The sequence below is a fragment of the Erinaceus europaeus genome, chromosome 3 (assembly GCF_950295315.1).
Source record: "Erinaceus europaeus chromosome 3, mEriEur2.1, whole genome shotgun sequence".
Taxonomy (NCBI): Eukaryota; Metazoa; Chordata; class Mammalia; order Eulipotyphla; family Erinaceidae; genus Erinaceus; species Erinaceus europaeus.
In genome coordinates, this window is record NC_080164.1 from 14,056,456 (window position 1) to 14,071,448 (window position 14,993).

At 50.8% G+C, this 14,993-nt stretch overlaps 1 protein-coding gene across 2 annotated transcripts in view; it reads left to right on the forward strand.

Moving 5' to 3' along the window:
• The window catches only part of KLHL29 (kelch like family member 29), a 359,330-nt gene that overhangs the window by 257,615 nt on the left and 86,722 nt on the right, over positions 1–14,993 (forward strand). The gene's annotated exons all lie outside the window — the stretch shown is intronic.

Below are 14,993 nucleotides of genomic sequence, written 5' to 3' on the forward strand. Positions count from 1 at the left end.
CCCAAGGGGCCGCCATCACCATCCAGCATCAGGAGTCTGGCCTTGGGAGTGCTGGTGAGCCGGTGGTGGTGGGGGAGCGGGGGCCTCCTCCCCTGCAGAGCAGAGGCTGCTGGTTCCCAAGACCGGCTGATAAGTGGTCCCAGTGGGACACGGGTGTCGCGGGAGAGAAGAATTGACAGTGATGAAAGTGGCTGATTTCCCAGCAGACAGAGTCCCTCCGGGCGGCAACCAGAGCCCCGGGGTGGACAGGGAGAGCCTTTCCTCCTGACTGTGACACTGAATGTGCCCAGAGGACTCGGCCCCAGGAGTAAGGGCTGCCTGACTGCAGGATGGAAAAACCTGTGGGTCATCTGAGTTCCTCATCTGTGTGTGAGAGAGCAAGGGAGCAGAGAGAAACAGCAAGCAGACCTTTGTGATGGGTTCATGGTGGGCGGGAAGGGCCGGGAAGGTGGCTCAGGGGGTAGTGCCCACACCTTATGGTGCGTGGGGTCCTGGGTTCTTTCCAGCACCAGCACCAAAGAAGGTGACAAAGGTAAAAAACAGGTGAGCCTTCATGCTTGGTGAAGTGGCGCTTGGGAGTCTGTCTCTCTCTTTCACACACATTCCTCTCCTGAGGATACATCCTAAGGAACCAAGCACACCCATCTCAAAAGATCTGTGTACACCTATGTTCACAGCAGCACCACTTGTAACAGCCAAAACCTGGAAGCAACTCAGGCGTCCAACAACAGATGAGTGGCTGAGCAAGTTGCAGTCTATAGACACAACGGAATACTCCTCAGCTATTAAAAATGGTGCCTTCACCTCCTTCACCTCATCTTGGATGGAGCTTGAAGGAAACGTGAAGTAAGATAAGCCAAAAAGAGAAGGGTAAATATGGGATGATCCCACGCCCAGACAGAAAGAGAAAGATGAATATAGGATGACCTCACTCATAGACAGAAATTGAGGAATGAAAATAGAAAGAGGAAGCACACTGCAGAGTGTAGACTGAGTCTGGTGCACTGCGCCAAAGTAAAAGATCTGGAGGGGCAGAGGGCCTTCAGGTCCTGGAGCATGATGGTGGGGGACCTAGGCCGGGGGTGAGAGTATTTTGCAGAAAACTGAGAAATTTTGGACATGTACCAAGAATTATATTTAGTGCTGACTGAAAGCCATTAATCTCCCCCAATTAAAAAATTATTTAAGATACTGAACATATATGGGGGGGGGGGGGAGACTGGCAAGATAGCTCACCTGGATAGTATACCTGCATTGTCATATGTGTGACTCAGGTTCAGGTTCGGCCACTGAAGCACTGCTACACACACACACACACACACACACACACACACATAACTTTCTTAGCCATGGGAGTCAGGCGGTAGCGCAGAGGGTTAAGCACATGTGGCGCAAAGCGCAAGGATTGGTGTAAGGATCCGGGTTCGAGTCTCCAGCTCCCTACCTGCGAGGGAGTCACTTCATAGGCGGTGAAGCAGGTCTGCAGGTGTCTGTCTTTCTCTCCCCCTTTCTGCCTTCCCCTCCTCTCTCCATTTCTCTCTGTCCTATCCAACAACAACAGCAATAACTACAACAATAAAATAACAAGGGCAACAAAAGGGAATAAATAAATGTATATAAAAAAAAAACTTTCTTAGCCACTTGGTCATCTCTGGGTTACTTCCAAGTTAGAGATATTACAAACGGTGCTGCTGTGAACACAGGTGTCCATCGGTCTATTCAGACAGGTATCATTGTTTCTGTCCCCAGGAGAGGAATGACTGCGTCATAGGGTACGGTACGTTCATTTCTATTTGGGGTAAGAGGGGGGAAAATATGTTTTTCTGTGCACTTGTTTTTATCTCTGCTGCTCTCGTGCAATGCCAGGGATCAAACTCAGGGCCTCAAGCAGGCAAGATCTTTCAAGTGCTGTGGTCTTTCTGACAACCCAGTAGTGTCCCAGTGACTCTCTAGTCTGTTTTTCACAAGGGTTGGGCCAGCAATGTAGGACAGTTCCTTTCCCCCAGAGCCTCTCCAGCAGTTGGTGTTTCTGTCTTTTCTCTCCCTCGCTCCTCCTTCTCTCTCTTTTTACCAGGGCTCTGCTCAGCTCTGGCTTTTTAGTGGTGCTGGGGACTGAAATTGGGACCTTTGGTGCCTCAGGCATGAGAGCCTCTTGGCATCACCATTATGCTGTCTCCCCAGACCTACTTTTGATTTCTTTTTTAATGTGGTGCTGGGGCTCAAGCCTAGGGCCTTCCTCCTGGGAGGCATGTACTCTACCACTGAACTTCCTCCCCAGCCCAACTTTGCTGTCATTTGTTATGAGAAAGAGAATGGGAGAGATACCAGAGCACTGTTCCACCATCCAGGAAGTGCACGTGTTTTACTCCTGCTGCTCTCATGCAATGCCAGCAGTCGAACCCAGGGCCTCAAGCAGGCGAGTCAATCACTCAAGTCCTGAGCCACTTACCCAGCCCTAGTTTTCACTCTTGGATCGAACGAGAAAGTAATTTGGAACTCGATATCTGAAGTCAGATGGGACCTAATTAAACACAGGCTTCATACGTTAGTCTTCAAGAGGGCCTTGAACTTGTCTCTTTTGTGAGCAAGGCTCTGTGCATGATGGGAACTTCCATTTCTTGTCTGCCTGGTGACTTCAGATTCTCACCCCCTCACCCCTTTTTTTTTCCATGTGTTTCTTTTTTTTTTTTTTTCACTTTTTATCTGTGATTAATAGTGGGTTACAAGACTGTAAGATTACAGTGGATAGTTCCAAACCACACTGACCACCAAGAAATTCTGTATTCCCACCCTCCCACCTCCCAAAGATAACCACTATAGTTCTCACAAGTCTTACAGTTTGTTTCTGATTTTTTTTTGTCGTTTTTGCAAGTCATTATATCTGAGTTCTCCAGATTCCACATGAGTGAAACCACTTGGTAGTTGCCTTGCATCTCTTGTGTCACGAGGCAGAATCACCTTCAGTTCCATTCATTTTGTCCCAAAGGACACAAAATCTTCTTTTTTTGATTGCAAAGTAGTATTCCATGGAGTATATAGCCTGTCGGTTTCTTAGCCGGTCATCTGTTGGTGGGCATTTAGGCTGCTTCCACACTTGGGCTGTTGTGGAAAATGCAGTTGTGAACACAGGGTACATGTGCTCCTTCGAGTTAGTGTCTGAGTGTCCTTTGCCTAAGGTTGGTATCGCTGGATCCCCAGGTGACTCCACTGTTATTCGGACTCTCCGCAGAGTCCTTTACGCTCCGCAACCTCGCCAACACCTGTCATGTCCTGTTTTTGCTCACAGTACACCTGGGGTGGGGAGAGAGAGGGCGGTAAGGCCAAACATGTCACCTTTTGATGGCTCCATGGTTTGGTGGAGAGAAAGGCAGGACACAGGACTGACGGAAAGATGGAAGCGAGACTGTCTGCAGACAACCAAAGGCCGCCTTGCACGTGGGGTTGTGGTCTGTTATTCCCTCCTGGGCACACCCGGGGCTCGCTGAGTCATTTGTCTCTCATTTGTCACCCTGAATCGAGGTCCAGTGTCTGGCTTGTGTGTCCCCTTCTTCCCTCTCCAGCAAGCCTGCTGCCTCTGTGGAAGAGGCGAGGAGCCCCCCATTGCCTTATCTCTCGTGCCTGGCGTGTCACAGGTCCTCCCCCCACCTGCACAGGACCAGCCCAAACGCCCGCTGATTCAGAATTCTAAATCACGTCATCGTTGCTTTGTTGGTCCTCCCTCCCCCGCAGGAATATGTTTATGCTTCTGTTTCACTCATCACCATTAATAAATACAATCATGAGGATGATGATAATAATAATAAAACTCGCTATGTGATTAAGGTGCAGACAAGCTATTAGGAGCCAGGATGTTTATGGGCTTTCGGTGAGCCTGGTATGAGGGACGGGGATGGAGCCAGTACCAGGGCAGCACTGAGCAGAGCTGATTCTAGAAGGTTCTTGGACTGAAGGGAGAAGGGACTATTCGATCCTGTTTTGTCTATGATGCTGATTCCCCAGGGCCAGGCTGGCAGTCACTTAGTCACTCAGCTGTCAGATGTCTGCTGAGTACTGTGTGTATGGCAGGCGGTGTGCGGGACACTGCAGAGGTCACTCAAGGACTGGGAGTGGTCACCGTGTCCATCCAATGCAACAAGGTGACATGGGCAGCAGTGGTCTGTATTAGGGGCTGTGGGAGGGTGGCTTCCCTGTGGAGAGAGAGGAAGGGACCACAACACCAGACCTTCCTCCAGTGTGGTGGGGGTCCGGATGGACCCTGGGCCATGCAGCAGGGAAAGTAGGCACACTCCCCAGCTGAGCTGTCTCGCTGGTTCTGAAAAATAAAATTGTGTGTAAAGGTCCTTGGGCAGTGACATCTTGCAATCACAAGACCCGAGTGCCACCAAATAATATCATAAGGGACTGGGGCAGTGGTGCAGTGGGTTGAGTGCACATGTTAACATGTCTAAGAACCTGGGTTCAAGCCCCCAGTCCCCACCTGCAGAGGGAAGCTTCATGAATGGTGGAGCAAGGCTGTAAGTGTCCCTTTCTGTCTCTCTCTTTGTCTCTCTGTCTCTTTCTTCCTCTCTCTCTCTCTCTCCCTATTTTCCCTCCCTTTCTCAATTTCTCTCTGTCCTGTCAAATTAAATAAATTATATAAAGATGTTGCTAAGAATATCATAAAGGAGGGGTTGGGTGGTAGTGCAGTAGGTTAAGCGCAGGTGGCGCAAAGCACAAAGACGGGGATAAGGATCCCGGTTTGAACCCCTGCTCCCCACCTGCAGGGGAGTCGCTTCACAGGCGGTGAAGCAGGTCTGCAGGTGTCTCTCTTTCTCTCCCCCTCTCTGTCTTCCCCATCTCTCTCCATTTCTCTCCTATCCAACAACAATGACATCAGTAACTACAACAACAATAAAAAAAAACAAGAGCAACAAAAGGGAGAATAAATAAATATCTTTAAAAGAATATCATAAAGGACTTGGTGATGGCATATCTGGTAGAATGCACATGTTGCCATGTACAAGGACCAGGGTTTAAGCTCCTGGTCCCCACCTGTAGAGGGAAGCTTCATGAGTGGTGGAGCAAGGCTAGAAGTCAGTGTCTCTCTCTTCTCTTTCTCCCCCTGTTGCCCCTTCCTCTCTCAATTTCTGTTTATCCTAACATTAAATAAATAAATTTATTAAAAGGTGTTGCTAATAATATAAAGGAGTCAGGCCGTGGTGCAGCAAGGACCCAGGTTCAAGCCCCTGGTCCCCACCTGTAGGGGGAAAGCTTCACAAGTGGTGAAGCAGGACTGCAGGTGTCTGATTTCCCCCCTTCCCTCTTAATTTCTCTTTGTCTCTATCCAAAAATAAGTTTTAAATGAAAAAAAAGCGTATCTTAAGATAGCAGCATATAACTAATAGAGTCATCTCCCTGGCCTTGGCTCCCCAGCTGTCTGCTGCCCTGGGGGACCTCATTTCCCTGTGAGCGGGCCTTGCCTTGACCACGTCTTTTCCTGGCAGCTGACGTGTTTGCAGCATCCTCATGACCTCCGACCCCTCCCCACCCTTGACCTTGGGAGCTCTCTGAGGTCAGCACACCTGTGCCTCATTCTGTTCTATTCTGCCTGGAAAACTGGGCCAGAGTTCAGGCATCTGCCTCACCCGCCGCGGGTGCAGCGAGAAGGAAGCGGCTCCTCTGCAGAGCTGCCCACCCGCTGCCCCGGGCCAGGACCCAAAGCCCTGATTCCCGCCCCCCGGGTCGAGCCAGTGGACCCCGGGCGTCCTGGCTGCCGCCGGGTTATTGCCCGCCAGCAGAGGGCGCTGCACCCCGCCGCCAGGTGGGCCGGCTCCGCCTTAGGGGCCTTCAGCTGAGCAGTGCCACTATCCCCTCTAGGGGGCGCTCCCGCCCCTGCGCTGACCGCAGGACACTGCTGCCACACTTTGGGGGACCCTGCCCAAAAGGTCACCCCACCCAACCTGCTCTTGCCCCAACACCCACCAGCCCGCCCAGATCGCTTTCTTTCTATCTTTCCTCCTTTCTTTTATCTTATTAGTGATTTACTAATGAGTTACTCAGTTACAAGATAACAGGTGCAATCCACCAGAGTTCTGTGTCCCCATTCCCTCACTGGAAGCAACAGTAGTTCTCCCCAGATCACAGATACGGATTAACTATTCTTTCTTTCTATCCTTCTTTCTCTTTTTTTTTTGTATCCAGAGCACTACTAAGCTCTGGCTTATGGTAGTATGTGGGATTGAACCTGGGACTTTGGGGCCTCAGGCATGAATGAGAGTCTGTTTGCATAACCATTAGGTTATCTGCCCCCACCTGACATATATATATTTGTCCATTTTTTTTCTTTGGTCCTGCCTTCTCTTCCTTTCTAAGTCACATCTACACCTATTACTATTTCCAAAAAGTCTTTTCTTTTTTTCCTCTTCTCTCTCTGAGTCCTGATGGAATTGGAGTTCAGAGCCCTCTGGTCATATTCCCCTGACATTTCTCCCCCTCTGGGAGTATGGACCCAGGATCCTTATGGGGTGCAGAAGGTGGGAGGTCTGCCTTCTGTAATTGCTTCTCTGCTAGATGTGGGCGTTGGGAGGTGGATCCATACTCCCAGCCTGTCTCTCTCTTTCCCTAGTGGGGCAGGGCTCTGTGAGGCTCCAGGACACACTGGTGAGGTCGTCTGCCCAGGCAAGTCAGGATGGCGTCATGGTAGCATCTGCAACTTGGTGGCTGAAAGGCAGTAAGATAAAACAGGACAAAATCCAGATTCTTTCCTGATCCACCGTTCACTCACCTGTGCCACCCTTCAAATTTCACATCCATGGCAGGGAGGGCACAAATCAGAACAAAGGGGTGAGATGCCGCAGGCAGAGAGCTTCAGTGGTGCACACCTGGGGCCTAGGGGGTTGTTGGGGGTTGTTGTTGTTGTTGTTGTTGGTGGTGGTGGTGGTGGTGGTGGTGGTGTGTGTGTGTCTGTTTTGTTTTGTTTTGTTTTGTTTTGTTTTAACTTTACAGTTTGAGACCAGGAAAGTGGCTGACAAAGCAGCTGATTTCATGCATGGGGCCCTGGGTTCAATCCCCAACACCACGTTAAGAGCAACACAGACAGACAAAATGAATACAGCTATAGGGACAGTGGGGCGATGCTGTGGTCTTTCTCTCCAAAGGGGGAAAAACAGAATGTTTTTAATGGTCTGGAGAGGTGGCTCACACCTCGTATGTGCAAAGCCCTGGGTTCACTATCTGACACCATCAAAATAGTTGTTTTTGGGAGTCGGGCGGTGGCGCAGTGGGTTAAGTGCACGTGGCGCAAAGCGCAGGGGCCGGCGTAAGGATCCCGGTTCGAGCCCCCGGCTCCCCACCTGCAGGGGAGTCGCTTCACAGGCGGTGAAGCAGGTCTGCAGGTGTCTATCTTTCTCTCCCCTTCTCTGTCTTCCCCTCCTCTCTCCATTTCTCTCTGTCCTATCCAACAACAAAGCAACGTCAACAATGGCAATAATAACCGCAACGAGGCTGCAACAACTAGGGCAACAAAAAGGGGGGAAAATGGCCTCCAGGAGCGGTGGATTCATGGTGCAGGCACCGAGCCCAGCAATAACCCTGGAGGGAAAAAAAAAAAAAAAATATATATATATATATATATATATATATATATATATATATATTTGTTTTTGTTTAAAAAAATAATCGTCAGTGGTCCGGGAGATGGCACAGTGGATAAAGCATTGGATTCTCAAACATGAGGTCCTGAGTTCAATCCCCAGCAGCACATGTACCAGAGTGATGTCTGGTTCTTTCTCTCTCTCTCCTCCTATCTTTATCATGAATAAGTAAATAAGTTCTTTAAAACTAAATAAATAAATAATCATCATCGTTGACGGGGCCTGGGCCTCGGTGCACCCAGTTGGGTGCACATGTTATCATGCACAAGGTTGCAGGTTCAAGCCCCCAGTCCACCTCGCGTGGGGGAAGCTTCATGAGCAGTAAGTGCAGCAGTGGTGCAAGTATCTATCTCTCTCCCTTTCTTAATCCCCCTTTCTTCTGAATTTCTCTCTGTCTCTATCCAAAATAAATAAATGAAACTTTTAAAATGATATATCTCATTTTTAAAAATTGAGGGCCAGTAAAATAGCTCGCTTAGATAGTGTGCCTGCTTTGCAAGGGAGACCCTGGTTGCAGTCCGGCGCCCACTTCAACGAGGGGAGCCCCCCACCACTACCCCAGCCTCCCACCCCCATCTCTGTCTGAAAAAGTCAGCCTGGAGCAGTGAGCCCCGCAAAAAATAATAATTATAATTTCAAAGTTTGCACCCAACCTGGTTCATCTTATTTATCAATTCTGTACCAAGAATATCGCAAAGGCTGTGGGAGCCTTGTCATTCTCTTTCTCCCTAAGCTAATCTGCCTTAAACTGAGGGAAAGAAGAGCAAAGGCCAGGGAGTCAGGCGGTAGCGCAGTGGGTTAAGCGCATGTGGCACAAAGCGCAAGGACCAGCATAAGGATCCCGGTTCGAGTCCCCGGCTCCCCACCTGCAGGGGAGTCGCTTCACAGGCGGTAAAGCAGGTCTGCAGGTGTCTATCTTTCTCTCCCCCTCTCTGTCTTCCCTCCTCTCTCCATTTCTCTCTGTCCGATCCAACAATAACAACATCCATAACAACAACAATAATAACTACAACAATAATAGAAGACAAGGGCAACAAAAGGGAAAATAAATAAATAAATATTTTTTAAAAAAATGTAAACGAAGAGCAAAAGCCGGGCCGGCAGTGGCGCACCTGGTTGAGTGTCCACATTACAGGGACTGTGGTTCGAGCCCGGGGCCCCCAGTGCTGGCACTACTAATTCACCACTCCCAGCAGCCATTTTTTCCTCTTTTATTTTTCTCCTATTGTATTTGATAGGACAGAGAAATTGAGAGAGAAGGGGGAGAGAGAACGATAGACACCTGCAGCCCTGCTTCACCACTCGCAAAGCTTTCCCCCTGCAGGTGGGGAGCAGGGGCTGGAACCCAGGTCCTTTCACTTAGTACTAAGTGCACTTAACCAGGTGTGCGACTACCTGGCCCCTTGCAGGTGCCTTTCTTTCTCTCTCCACCTCTGTCTCCCTTTTTCCTCTCAGTGTCTCTCTGCCTATAGCTGATAAATCAATAAAAAACATAATATTAAAGGAAGAATATTAAAAATGAGAAGAGAGCAATTTGCTGAGTTTCTAGACTTCACCCTCCCCACACTCCCTGTTCCGCTGAATAAAGAAAACCGAGGTGGCTCCAGGCCTTTTTTTAAATTAAGATTCTATTAAAGGAAAACACAGTTTCAATCGCCCAGCAAAATTCACAAAGACATTTTCAGGAATCATGAGAATAATAAAAGCCATCATTCTGGAGGGGCTGAACCCACATCAGGTCCTGGGCCAGGAGCTGGGCATTCGTCATTCTTGGCCCCCCCGCCCTCCACCCCCGTGAACTGTGAGATCCGTGCTGCTGGCGAGAGCCAGGGCTTCAGAGCAAGCAGCAAGTTGCAGGCCTGAGGGAGGTCCCAGAGGCCATAGGTTCAATCCCTGGCAGTACCTTATGCCAGGGCTAGGTGGCTCTCTGGACCCTTCTCGCTCTTCTCTGTGTGTCTTAAAGTAAGTTAATAACGCCTTTCAAAATAAATCAGGTGACGCTTTTGCTCCTCTCTGGAGCTTCCTGACCCAGATCAGAAATGAGACTGGCTCTCCTGGTGGCAGATTCCAGGGTCAGAGAAAGAGCCGGTACCTGGCGGGGGCCATCTAAGTGGATCTCCCCCTCGCGGAAGCCCAGCGGTGAGTCTCTTAATGAAAGTGCCTGGCTGCAGGCTTAGGGACTGGGGAGACAGTGCAGAGCTAAGAAAAGAACGTACGTGCCTAAGGCCCACGGTTCGAGCCCCAGCACCAACACTGCATATGTCAGATCTCAGCAGTGCTCTGATATCTCTCTCAGTATCTCTCTCTATCTCTTTCCTTCCCTCTTAATTTCCCTCTGTTTCTTTTTTTATTATTATTTTTTTTTTGCTTATCTTCATTTACTTATTGGATAGAGACAGGTAGAAATTGAGAGGGAAAAGGGGTGATAGAGAGGGAGAGAGACAGAGAGACACCCGCAATACGGTTTCACCACTTGTAAGCTTTCTCACTGCAGGTGGGGACTAGGGGGTCGAACCTGGGTCCTTGCGCATTGTAACATGTGCACTCAACCAGATGCGCCACCACCCGGCCCCTTTCTCTCTGTTTCTATCCAATAACAAATGAACAGATAAAATATGTTCTGGGTGGTGGTGCACCCGGTTAAGGGCACATCACACACACACACACACACACACACACACACACACACACACACACACACACACTGGGGCCAAAACAACAAGAAAGCAGCCTGGCTTTCTCCCCCAGAATTTACCTTAAACTACAGACTGCCCACATGATGTCTGAAACATCCAGAGTTTTCTGGGCCAGTCCCAGGCTGGAGACCCAGAATGCCCGAATGCCACCCGCTGGCAGAATCCTTCTTGTTCTGGGTGGAGACGGGGGCAGAGGGAGGCCGGTCCTCTGTTCTGTCTGTGCCTTCAGTTAATTAGACCAGACCCACCACATGAGCTTGCTCCCAACCTGCTGATAAAAATGGGCCACCTGGTTAAACACACATATCACCATGCACATGGACCAGGGTTCAAGCCCCCACTCCCCAGTAGCAGGAGGGATGCAATTTCTCTCTGTCCTATCCAATACAATAGAAAGGGAGGGAAAGTAATGAATAAATAAATGAATGAATATCACTAATTCAGAAGCCCCCTCTCTGGACACAGCCAGAACAACGCCCAGTAGCAGTGCATGTCTGGCCAAGCCATTAGCCCTCTGGGTGGGTGTGGCCCTTAGCCAGGACATGTGACTCGGGGAGCAGGGGTTGCGCTGCCCAAGCTTCCCTGCACTGGCTCTGTGCCCTGCGTTCTGCTGTCCTCCGTCCCAAGCGTCACCTGTGGTGGCTGGGAGACTCCTCCAGGGAGGGGCGGCCTCTCCAGCCAGAGTCCCGGCTCGCTGCCGCAGTCTCCAGGCTCAGGGGCTGTCCCTTGGCTCACAGCCTGCTCGACGAGAAAGGAAGATAGGGGCAGAAAAGTTTTTACAAGGACAGGTCTGTAGCTGGGCCAGAGAGACAGCTCACAGGGTCCCAGGCGCGTCTTGCCATAGGTGGGCGTGGGCTCAAGCCCAGACCATACAGGACATGTCAAGGGATAAGGGGACTTCCAGTGCTGTGGGTTCTCTCTCCCTCTTCCTTTCCTTCTCTCTCCCTCTATTTCTCTCTCCTTCTCTATCCCTCTCTCTCTCTCTTTCTCTCCTCCCTCTCTCTCCTCTTTCTCTTTCTCTTCCTCCCTCCCATATCTCTCTCCCCTTCTTTTCTCCCCCCTCTCTTTCTCTTCCTCTCCTCCCTTTGTTCCTCTCCCTCTCTTTCTCCTTCTCATTCCCCATCTTCCCTCTCTCGTTCCCCTCTCTTTCTTTCTCCCTCTTTCTTTCCCCCTTCTCCTTTTCTCTCTCCCTCTCTCTCTCTCCTTCTCTTTTTCCCTCTCTATTTCTCATTCTGGCTGAGTGCAAAAGTTGACCAAAGAGAAGTCACACACTTAGCTTTGGAAAGAAAGAAAAAAGATAAACAGGTCTGTGACTGTCCCCACAGCTCTGCAGGTAATCATTCACCCAGGGTCACCTGGGGCTCAGCTGAGGGCTAGGGGTGGCTTCTGTCCTAACAAGTGCAGCGGAGGGGACAGCGTCAAGGCCTTGGGTGTTTTCAGAGTCTGGGAGGGGAGCCTTGGCTCAGCGTCTGGGTCCATCAGGCAGGCCTCCAGCTTCTCAGGAAACCCTAGCACCTGGCGACAAGTGTGCAGATTGACTTCAGAAGCCAGGTCCCGGGGGTGGGGAAGCGGGACACCGTCTGTGCTGACAGAGATTATTAGGGCCTAAAAATGTGAGCCTGAGCTGACTGCCTGCAGGTGGGGGAATGCAGAGAAGACTCCACCCCTCTGGCAAAAAATCAATGTCCTGAGTCAGAAGTGCTATTGACAGCTTGATTAGAAAGAATGAAACATTTGTGTCTTCTGGCTTCCTGTCAGAGAGGTGGAAGGGAGGGAGGGAGGGAGAGAAGGAGAGAGAGGGGGAAGGGAGGGATGGAGGGAGCAAGAGAGAGAGGGGGAAGGGAGGGAGAGAGGGAGAGAAGGAGGAGCGAGGGAGAGAGAGGGGGAAGGGAGGGGGGAAGGGAGGGATGGAAGGACAGTAGGAGAGAGAGGGGGAAGGGATTTCTGGGGCCTTGGTGAAGGCAGCAAGGGCATTAAGTCCTGACTGCTTGCCCCACTTATTATTCTAATGAGAGAGAGATAGAGAGAGAGAGACCAGAGCTCTGGCTGATGGTGGTGCTGGGGACTGAACCTGGGACCTCAGAGCCTCAGGTAAGAAAGTCCTTTGCAGAAGCATTCTGCTGTCTCCCTAGGAGCCTTCTAAGAAGCCTAACATTATTTATTTATAAATATTGTATTTATTTTATCTGAATGAGGCGGGGAGCTCTGCTCAGCTCTGGGTTATGGTGGTGTTGGGGACTGAACCTGGGACCTCAGAGCCTCAGGTGTGAGAGTCTTTTGCAGAACCATTATGCTGTCTCCTCAGCCCTTGGTCATATTTCTTTTTTTTTTTTATTTAAGAAAGGATTAATTAACAAAACCATAGGGTAGGAGGGGTACAACTCCACACAATTCCCACCGCCCAATCTCCATATCCCACCCCCTCCCCCGATAGCTTTCCCATTCTCTATCCCTCTGGGAGCATGGACCCAGGGTCATTGAGGGTTGCAGAAGGTAGAAGGTCTGGCTTCTGTAATTGCTTCCTCGCTGAACATGGGCGTTGACTGGTCGGTCCATACTCCCAGTCTGCCTCTCTCTTTCCCTAGTAGGATGGGTCTCTGGGGAAGCTGAGCTCCAGGACACATTGGTGGTGTCTTCAATCCAGGGAAGTCTGGCCGGCATCCTGATAACACCTGGAACCTGGTGACTGAAAAGAGAGTTAACATACAAAGCCAAACAAATTGTTGAGCAATCATGGACCCAAAGCTTGGAAAAGTGGAGAGGAAGTATTAGGGAGGTACTCACTGCAAACTCTAGTGTACTTCTGCTTTCTTACTTTGGTGCCATACTCCAAACTCAGTCAATTTCTGCTTTGCGTTTCTACTTCTTTTTTTTTTTTACATGCATAACATTCCCCAGATTCCCATTTAGCAATACAACCCCCACTATTTCATTCATCATTTTTCATGGACCTGTATTCTCCCCACCCACCCACCCACACTAGAGTCTTTTACTTTGGTGTAATACTCCAATTCCATTTCACCTTGGTCATATTTCTAAAATAGAAACAACTGGCTGTGGGGTTGGGGAGGTTGCTCAGTAGTCAAGTACCTGTCCGGGTGGTACCAGGACAGGCGTCTCCAGGTCTGAAGAATGAAAAGAATGTGGAGATGGTGGGAGACCGCACGGGGGATGATGTAGACACGTCTTAAAGCAGGAGCCAGCAGAAAGGGCTACAAAAAGGAAAAGCAGTGTGAGCCGGCATGTGGCTGCTATGCCCAGAGGTCGGAGTCCCAATCCCACGCTAAGAAGACCAGAATCACATGCAGTAGCAAGAGCCTTTATTAGCAAGCTTAAGCTTGGGCCGCCGACACCCTTCTACACAAGGGGAGAGTCTGTGACCCCGATCATTTCTCATCCCACCTTTTTATAGCTATCACAGATGGAAATATTTACACGGAACACGGAACAGTTGGTTTCGGGTCAACGGCTGTTCTCAATATTCGGGGCTTTTCTCTAACCTCCACAGTGGCCCAGGTGTGAGAGTAAGAGGGTGTGGGGCACACCCTCTCCAGCCTGCTGCCGGCTCCCAGCCAAATTTGTACCCCAGGATGCAGGTGGGGAAACTGAGGCCCAGAGAGGAGACACCCCAGACATGGGGCTGAGGACGCAGCCTCCCCCCAATATATTATGGTAAAAGCTTAGGGTGTCCCCTGCTTCCACCACAGGGATCTAGCAGATGGAGGCCAGGATGAGGCACGCGTGTTACAGTGCACAAGGACCCGGGTTCAAGGCCCCGGTCCCTACCTGCAGGGGTGAAGCTTCATGAGTGGCGAAGCAGGGTTTCATGTCTCTCTTTCTTTCTCTGTCTCCCATTTCCCTCATAATTTATTTCTGTCTCTATCCAATAAATAAATAAATGATTTATTTTATAAAAAGAGAGAGATTAGACAAACAGGTGAGATGCCAGGAGATGGGGCTCAGGTCCCTGGGCCTGGCTAGCTGCCCACACACCCTCTGCCCCCTCCCCTCCCCCACACACACACCAGCAAGGGTTTATCCTCCCACCTTGACTCCAGACGAAGGGTCCCCCTGCCCTAGCACCCATCTGCCCCCCTCCTCCTCCCCTCTGTAGGGCTTCCTTGGGTGCCAAGCATGAAACAGGCAGGGGTGTGAACTGCAGGCACTGAGCACAGGACGCCAGGCCTGCCAGACAGCTTCTCCAACCTCGGCACTTCGTGCCCAGCCTAGCACCCTCCCTGGTTAAGGGTAAGACAGGAGAGCCTGGAGAGACCCAGGAGCCTGCCCCCTCCCCCCGCTTGTCTGGAACCCTGGCGCCCTGCCTCTGACCCTCAGCCACCCCCCCCCCCCCCCGATGGAGCTCAAGGCCAGCGACTTGGTCAGGCTGGGCTGCAGCAGGTCCAGCGGGGCAGAGAGGATGTGGCCCCGGGACTGCAGGGCTCAGACACGTAGAACAGAGACCACTTAGAACAGCCTCTTCTCCTTCCTGGCCATGTCCTGAGGTACTTGGAGACCCCGGTGTCCCCCCAGGCACCTCGTCCCCTTCGGTAGGGACAGGCCCCCGGACCCTCCTCAGCCAGGCTGGGGGATGGTACCGTCTGGGAGCAATATGCTCACCTGCCCTTGGTGGAGGGAGAGGGCTCTGTTTCCCGGTCCTGTAATTGTT